At 37.3% G+C, this 9416-nt stretch overlaps 1 protein-coding gene across 4 annotated transcripts in view; it reads right to left on the reverse strand.

Annotated features, from left to right (window-relative positions):
* gtf2e1 (general transcription factor IIE, polypeptide 1, alpha) overlaps window positions 1-9338 on the reverse strand; it is a 50373-nt gene extending 41035 nt beyond the window's left edge. Inside the window, exons 1-2 of one of the 4 annotated variants that reach the window (XM_043700983.2) lie at window positions 9261-9308; window positions 6627-6725 (exon numbers count right to left, since the gene is read on the reverse strand). The gene's annotated coding sequence lies outside the window, so the exon portion shown is untranslated. Of the gene's footprint in view, window positions 1-6626; window positions 6726-9260 lie in introns of all 4 variants that reach the window. The other 3 variants (XM_043700985.2, XM_043700987.2, XM_043700988.2) reach the window with 3 other exon arrangements.
* Window positions 9339-9416: the final 78 nt, after the last annotated feature.

Below are 9416 nucleotides of genomic sequence, written 5' to 3' on the forward strand. Positions count from 1 at the left end.
GCATGTGCAGCATACTGGCAGCAACAACAGGGAGTGCACTGGAGACCTGCAATAAAGGCAAACACATATATACAAGGTTAGCAGCAAGAATGATCAGGTAAAGACTCAGAGCAAAAGGTGAACATGCTTTCCACATACTGAATATAACAATTTCGTCCCAGAAGCACATCACTATGCAAGTTCCCCTTCAAGTCACACAACAGCCTACTTTGAAACTATAATCGCCATTCCTTTCACTGTTGCGGGGTCAAAGTCCTGGAACACTGATCGTAACATCTGTGATTGTCCCTATAGCCCAAGGACAGCAACAAATCAAGTAGATAGCCCACCACCACCTTCTTCAGGACAGATAGGGAGAGGCAAGATATGCTGGCCCAGCCTATCAGACTGCATGGTTGTGGGTATGTGGGTAGACTGCAACTACCTCTAATAAAAGAAAATGGACAAAGTCAAACAGATTGAAGCTTTTGCCACTATATTGGTATAAGAAAATTGGTAAACGTATGCTCTCAAAGTTGAGAGCTAATGAAAACATCCCACCAGACAGTCAGCATTTAAGGATATGTAGATGGATTATTGGAAGTCAACTATACAATCTACAACAGCAAAATGACTACATATAATGCGTCACTGCACAGAATGCATTGGTACAGTGCAGTTACCACACATGGAAACCATAAGTATTCTATCTAATGGATGCAAATGAATCACCAATAGTAGGACCATCATTGTGTATGGAACTTAACATTGTGAAGATACAGCACAACAGGGCAGAAATAATTGCATTGAGCTTGTCAAATCTTGCAACAATACACTCATGCCATAGGAAATGTCAAAGTCGATGCTATTGTGCACTTCAGAAAAGTGCAATTCCAATAATCCTTCTAGAAAGCACAGGGCTGACATAAAGAAAACTCAAGAGTGAGTTGGACAATATGGAACATTAAGATAATATCCATTGTGTACATCAGTACAGACTGGTGCAGTTAAATTACAGGAGTGCTAAAGAAAATGGCACAATCTAGCCAACAGAAGGCATCTTCATCTTTAGAGAAAGTGATGCCCAAACAAAATTCCAACTTTGAAGAACTGAATCCCAAATTCACAAAAGCCAAGTTATTTTCTACGCTGGATGTCGTGCATAGATATTGGTTGGTTCATTTTGCAAAGAAACCTCAAGAAATCATTATCATTAAAACACCATATTCATTCCAGAGACGAACCTTTAGACTGTCAGTCAACATTTCTTCCAGAAGCATACGGATGGCATGATAAAAAAAAATTCCTAGAAATGTCTGTATTGGTGATGATATTGCCGTGATGGATAAAACTAAAAAAGGGAAGACCAAAATCTATACTCAATAATGATAGTCACTCACCATAAAGGACTTATTTTGTTTGTTGAAGTTATCAGGCGAATATAGGCCAGATCTTCTCAGGTTATGGTATCTGCCCTGAACCAGGCAAATGTGCAGGACATCACATAGCTACTCAAAAAAACCTCCAAAAATGTCTCTTGTTTTTAACTTCCAAGGCCATGCCCACCAAAAAGTTTAGTTATTAAGACGACTCTTAAGGAAAACACACCATGTGTATGGCAGCAGGACAATCAACACATGCTCAAATCACTCAAACAAACATCGTCAGCAGAACTTGCATCTTACACTTCTCTGACCTCTGAAAGATGACAATCCTGGAAGTTATGTATCTCAAAGAAATTACAGCATGCATTGTCAAAATAGCAAATCTAGATTGAATAGTCTATCACAAGTAAAACCAAATTATTCCAACATAAAGCATGAAACACTTGTTCTGGCAATCAGTATCATACGTTTCCATACCAGTCTGGTAAGCAATTCACAACAGAAACTTATCATAAACAACTGAAAATGATTTGACGCAAACCACTGACAAGTGCACCACTAGACTGCAACAAACTCTTAAAAAAAAATATGGGCCATGACTTCATTGCTGTTACAAACTTGGTACAAAGATCCTTATTTTTGATACAGTGAGCAGACTACTAAGTCCAAATATGAATGCAGAAATTTCACAAGATTTACAAATAGACATTATGGATATCAAATTGGAGGGTGTACTTAAAGTCAACAAACTTCAGGAAGCAGATAATGATCCACGACTGTATGCACAATGGAAAATTATCATCGAAGGATGGTGTGACATGATATAAGAGATGCCAGTCACACACACATTTTTGGCCATACAGAACTAGGTATTTCAAAAGGTATAATTAAATGCATCAAGCTCTTTGCTAGGAAGTATAATCAGAGCTATATCAGGTACATACTGGCACGGAGCAATTCAGACTGCCTTCTACAGGATACCATGTATTGGCCAGGGATCAACAATGACATCAAGAAGACAAAGAGGATGTGCAAGGAATTTCTCAAAGTCACCAACGACGTTTCAAAATTTCCAATTGTTGGACAACAATCTTTTGATCAGCTTCCTCAGAGACCAGGAATTGTTAAATGGATTTTGATTAACTTACGTCTTAAATTTACTATTATTGTTATTTATGAATTTACTTACGACTTCTGTCATTAATATAGGCACCACGGTAGAGTGATTTATAACACTTCTCATTTTATTTTTCTTGTAAAAGTACACATGACAATAAATTCTATAAATAAATAAATAAACAAATAAACAAATAAATAAATAAATAAAAGATCGCTTCAAGTGCATCCACGGTAGACACAATGAGTGCAATATCAGTGTTTTGGTATACCAAGAAGGTTATACCACCCTGAAGGATTATCAAGTCATTACAGGAGGTACCCAATTTACAAACCCTGATGCTTATGAGCACAATCCCACACAGGGATGCATTTTTAAAGACTGACATATGAACATTTCCTGTACTTATGAATAGCTCCTTTATATTGTCCTCTACTATATTGACTTAAAATTTGACTTGCAAATGGAATCAAGAACGGAACCTGTTCTCAACCCAAGGACTGCCTGTAAACTTTATACAGATTCTTAATAATGAAACTCAAATTGTTTAATTCTTGTTTCTGTGTAGTTTTCAAAAACAACATAGACATAATCCCACTTATAGTGCACATAATCCAATATTTCCAGGATCAAATTAAGAGTCTAATGGTGACCACGCAACCAGAAGCACAACAATGTGGATGAGTCTCAACTGCCCTCTGGGCATTTAGGGATAGGCAATAAATATTGTGACATCCATGTCTTATGAATGATTTTTAAAACTTAACAGCTACTATACTAATGAATGAAGCATCAGAATTATACCACATGACAGCAGCCACGTTATTGCTTGGATTGTGTACATAAGGTTCTCTGCAACTGCACAAAATAAATTTGTCAGTTCAGCAAAACTATTCAAGATTTCCAAATATATTAAACTTACACTACTTAGCAATCCAGCATGACACTGATAATTCTGTGTTAAAAAAACACAACAAAGGAATATAATTACCAGTCCTTGAGGATAGTCCCAGCTTCACATGGAGGACACCCTCCAACATGTTGACACCATACGATTGCTCAGTTGTATTATTGTTGTTAGTCTATTAATCCACATATCCATGTGATGCTCTGGACACTCAGGTTCAAATCTCAATTTGGCAAATCATGGAATATGAATTTGACAAAAGAAAATCTGGAATTTAACAGTCTAATAATGATTAAGAACCTATTGCTGATTGTTGGAAAAATGTATTTGTTTTATTAATGCCCTTTAGGGAAGGAACCTGCTGTCCTTACCTGTTGTGGCCTACATCTGACTCTTAACTACCATCTGGGCAATTAAGGATGAGCAATAAATGCTAGCCGAGCCAGCAACACCCACATCCAAGAATGAATATAATGAGGTTATCTGCACTACCAACAGCTGAAGTCTTGAGCTCCACAACCTTTTTCACTATTAGCCAAGTTGTAGCAATGGCACCTACCCACACAAGTGGTAAATTGCATATGCACACTCAGACCATAAAAAGCTTCGCAAATCCAATCCAGTCAAATATCACACATCAGATTACTCTCAATTATCAGTTAAGAAATAAATGTTAAAATTGATAGTGCTGTCAAGCACATTTCTGCAGCAAGTTGCTCATCAACGTTCATTTTGAGTTCTGCCTGGACAACCTGATTGCAGAACTTATTACATACTTCATTTAGACAACTGCGATTACCTTTGAAATCAAGGCAACTTTTGACCAAGAGTATCATGAGTCTTAGGAGAACAAAATTCAATGGGAATTGGGGAAAACATTGCATTGGTTGGAGCCATATCAGTCTGTGGATACCGGAGGCCAATCATCTCAGTCCAGCAGCATCACAACAGGATACTGAGGTGCCTAACTTCCTCTCTGATGGCCCACAATCTGACCACCATCTCCAAGGTTCAAGTCAGGAATATGATATAATAACCTCCACTCGCTTGGATGTGCACTGTTCTGAAAATTCTCAAGAAGCTCAACACCGTTCTTGACAACCTATTCAGTTGATATTACATCCACAAACATTCATTTCATGCACTACCGACACACAGTAGCAGCAGTGTGTATCAACCTCAAGATGTACTGTTGAAATTCATGAAAAGTCCTTCGACAGTAACCTCCCAAACCACCACCAGCGAGAGGGTCAAGGACAGCAGATACATGGGAACACTGCTCACTACCCTAATTTGGAATTATATATTGCCTTTCCTTCAGAGTTGCTGGGTCAAACTCCCAGAACTTCCTATCTAACAGCATTGTGGATCTACTTATTCCAAATGAACTGCAGTGATTCAAGAAGCAGCTCACCAACACGTTCTCAGGGGTGACAGAGATGGGCAACAAATGCTTGCCCAGCCAGCAAAATCACTTGGTCACTTAAACATCTCAACTGATGGTGAGGCAGGAGCTAGATCATGAACCCCCTGTCCAAAATTGAATTCTGGTCAAAGGATTTGAGATATGCCAACACTGTGCTTAAGTGCAATTTTCATTTTCAAGCTCAATGCCATCAGGAGCAGAAAATCCACCTAAAAACAAACTAAAATCAGAATGCCAAAGCCATCAGGGAAGACAAACCCCTAGAAATCACAGAGACTGGTTTGAAAGCTATAAGTATTGAACATCCTTGGGCAGACATTGCTTCAGTACTCAACACAAAAAATAATTATTAGAAGATAAAAATGCCTTACTTCTCAGCCATCAATAAAATTATCTCCAGGGGAGCAATGTAGCAAATGCCAATACAGATAGTAATATGCAGAATAACAGCTAATTTTACACAGATCTAATCAAGGCATGCCACAGATTCTAAATTTTAAAAACAAAGTTCATCAATACTTAGCCACAAAATACAATTCTTATTAATACAATTAAATTTTGATTATTATTAAAATGTGGCATAATTAATTTTGAATGAGTTTATACACCATATGGGTGCATTAGTAACAGGGTTTCCTCTACATATGTATACCGTATTAGTTTGGAATCATTTCATAAAATGTGGGTGTCACTGGCTAGGCCAGCATTTATAGCCCATCCCTGAGGGCAGTTAAGATTCAACCAAATTGCTATTGAGTCACATGTACACCAGACCAGGTAAAATTACTGTCCAGCGGAGATTCACACAGATGATCCCTGGAATGGTAGGCCTAACATACGATAAATGGCTGAGAATCCTGGGATTACAATCATTAGAGTTTGGAAGGTTGAGGAGAGATCTAACAGAAACTTACAAGATAATGCACGGCTTAGAAAGGATGGACGCTGAGAATTTGTTTCCATTAGGCGGGAATACTAGGAACTGTGGGCACAGCCTTAGAATTAGAGGGGGTCAATTTACAATGGAAATGAGAAGACACTTCTTTAACTAGAGAGTGGTGGGCCTGTGGAATTCATCACCACGGAGCGCAGTAGAGGTCGGGATGTTAAATGTCTTCAAGACAGAGATTAATAAATTCTTGACCTCACAAGGAATTAAGGGCTATGGGGAGAGTGCGGGTAAGTGGCATTAAAATGCCATCAGCCATGACTGAATAGTGGACTCAATGGGCCCAATGGCCTTACTTCCACTCCTATGTCTAATGGTCTAAAATTGTGGTTTCCTTTCCTAAAGGACATCAGTGAACCAGATGGCCTTTCTGACAATCAACAATGTTTCATGGTCATCATTAGACACTTGAATCCAGACTTTTACTGAATTCAAATGCCATTTTCTGTCAAGCCCGGATCCCAAACATTACCTGGGGTCTTTGGGTTAATAGTCTCGTGATAATATTGCAAGGTCTTCACCTCCCCCTAAATATAATCAACAAGCTTTCAATGCATCATAACAATGTATTTATCTAAATAGACATACATAAAAAATTGTAAATGGTACAAAGTCAAATGCAGTCCAACAAAATCCATAACAAGATAAACTGCGGATAATGCAGAGAAGGTTCATGTATATTCCAGAGAAGGTTCATGCAAGGCTTTGGCAACAGATGAAGGTTCATCCATCCCATTATCAACATGTGGACATAGGAGGACTTCTTTCAACCCAAAGTCTATTTCCTATGTGTAGCAAACGGACAATCTTTAATATAATGAATGCAACAAATAACTAAAGGAAGAAATTATCCTTCAACCCACCCCTGTTTTAGGGTCGTGCCGCTTCACAGATTGGTGCAATTTTCAGACAAAAGGTTGCATCAAGGATTGATCCAGCAGACCAGCACAATGTTAATTCACCTGAGGAAATTAAGATAATATTGTTCCTTTGACAATACTGAAGAGCAAAAATTTTAGAAATACTTAAAAAAGTACAAAAGCAGAGGCACAAAATACATAATTGAAGAATTGTTAATTTCTATACATGTAAGACCACCTTAATAGAGTTTTATGACTTTAGAACCCATTATTATTTTGTATAGTAATAAAGAAGTTAGCATTTATGTTTAGTTAAACTACAACACAAGATAATAAAATGTGAGGTTTGCCACACTAATAAGAAGTTACCATCTCTTTTTGTCAAGTAAACTAAACCAAATGCAAGTATTGCACTGGAACTAGTTAAATTTACTTTTATGGGGCTTAAAAGGCCAAAAGCATCTTGGCAGTAGTTTTGCAGACTCTGTGGAATTTAAGTGCTTAGCAAATTAACAATTGATGTAAATGTGTATTTTTCTACTTAACATTACATAATTGATTCATTTTCAGAAACTCAAGTGGTTGCATTAAATTTGCATAGGTCAAATAACGCTTTAATATTTTAGGACCTGTGTGTGAAATAAGAATATTTTGTAAGTTGTCTTCTTTTTCCTCTCATCTCACTTTGGAAACACACAAAAACTGTCTCCCTTCAGAGGTAACTTTGAAAGCTCAATTACAATAGGACTCTTATTCTACTTTAACTTTTAAGATTTTATAAAAGGACTTTACAGCTTTTATTAAATTCTCAGCTCTCATGCTCTTAATTGCCTCTTTAAATTGCTTTGAACTTAAATAAGCAGATGGTCTTCTCCTACTCTTGAAATGACTGGACAATTTCAATATTTCTTTCTCAAATTGTATAAACAAATTTTGACATTTTACGCAAAAATTGTGACAGTTGCAATTTCAAGCATCCTACTTTAGGAAAAGTAATAAAGCAGTTCCAAAAATGTACCGTCAGTTCAATGAAAAGTTAATAGGGATTGTGGAGGTTATATTTGAGACTTCAGTGGAAATGGAAAAGTGTAAGTGAGAATCAGAGAGATAGAATGAATTGTTAGAATATGATTGATCAGAACTGATCTACAAGTCATTAGATCAAGAAGCATAAATATAAGGTAAATGCTTTAAAAAAAACTTAAAATTTAATAAAGTCCCAATAAAAGAGAAAAGAACAGAAATTCTCAATAGGTTAAACATCAACTGTGGAAGAGAAACTGAGTTACCATTTGTGGCCTTTAATCAGAATCTTCCACCCATGTTGACTTGAAATAATATCTATTTTTCTCCACAGAGGCAGCTAGTTATTTCTCCATGAAGCCATGCTGACTCCGCTTGATCATCTTGTGCATTTTTAAATGCTCTGTTACCACATCCTTCATAATAAATTCTAACATTTTCACAATAACAGACATCAAGCTAACTGGCCTACAGTTACCTGGTTTTGACTCCTTCCCTTTCTAGATAAAGATGCTACATTGGCAATTTCCTAATCCTCTGGGACTTCTCCAGTATGTAAGGATTGCTGGACATTTACTATCAAATATATCCATTATCTCTGTAGTTATTTCCTTTAATATCTGAGGATCTATCCTGTCAGGTTCAGGATGCTTATCACTCTTTAGTCCCATGAGTTTTCCTAACACTTTTTCTTCTAGTGGTAGTTATTGTATTTATTCTCTCTCCTCCTTCTGTCCCTTGAATATTTAATGATGTTGGAATGCTATTAGTACTGTGAAGATTGATGCAAAGTATTTATGGAAAGTTGGCTTAGATCACCTCACATCAGAATTAATACTACTCCAGAACAACATAGAACTACACTTTGAAAACTTTGTTAATATAAAGGTAGAATTTACTCCCTTCCGACGATTTAAATCAGGCACAATCTGAACAGATCTCTGCACGTATATGAAGATTACAAATGATTTGGAGGCGCCAGTATGGGACTTAAAAATCACACAACACCAGGTTATAACCCAACAGGTTTATTTGGAAGCATTCGCTTTTGGAGTGCTGCTCCTTCATCAGGTGATTGTGGAGTATAAGATCGTAAAACACAAGATTACAAAGTGATTCCTACCGTGTTTGTCTACTTTAAAGTAAAGTAAATAGGGACATTCAAATTTACTTTAAGTTCCAGGTGAGTTGCACTCAAGGTTCATTCAAAAGCTGTATAATCCACTGGGTATTTGCTGTGGTTGTTTAGGAGATCTTCCAGCCCCCCCGAGTGTTCCAATCTTTAAAAATAGTTTACTCCCCAGTAATTACTGTATACCACAGCCATCTCATCCAAGTCCAAATTGAAACTTGTATAAATATCAATGCCTTAACAGTATCTCACATTACAGAATCGTCTCTAGTACGGTGCCCTCACGTAAAAAAAATAAATTTATGAAATAAATAAAACCAGTATCTTTCAACAAACCTTAATGACCAATAATGCAGGTCAACTAAAGAACCGTTGACCGTTCACAGCGGTGTGAACGAAGCCGAGCAATTCTGACGATCACATTACAATATATTAATGACAGTAACTATTAAAATAATTTTAATATTTAAATAAATACTCACTGCCGGTTACAAATAGACACTCTCGAGCACTAACATTACCACGCTAACCGGCTCACGCTGCGCTGCAGGAAGGGCCTGCGTCAACACGTACCGCGGTCCCGGATGTTACGTCACCGCGTAGGGCACTGTGCGTGGTGACGTCGGTACGCAGGGCTC

Source organism: Chiloscyllium plagiosum, unplaced genomic scaffold, assembly GCF_037043375.1.
Source record: "Chiloscyllium plagiosum isolate Xiang-an unplaced genomic scaffold, Cpla_swu_hap1 HiC_scaffold_12, whole genome shotgun sequence".
Taxonomy (NCBI): domain Eukaryota; kingdom Metazoa; phylum Chordata; class Chondrichthyes; order Orectolobiformes; family Hemiscylliidae; genus Chiloscyllium; species Chiloscyllium plagiosum.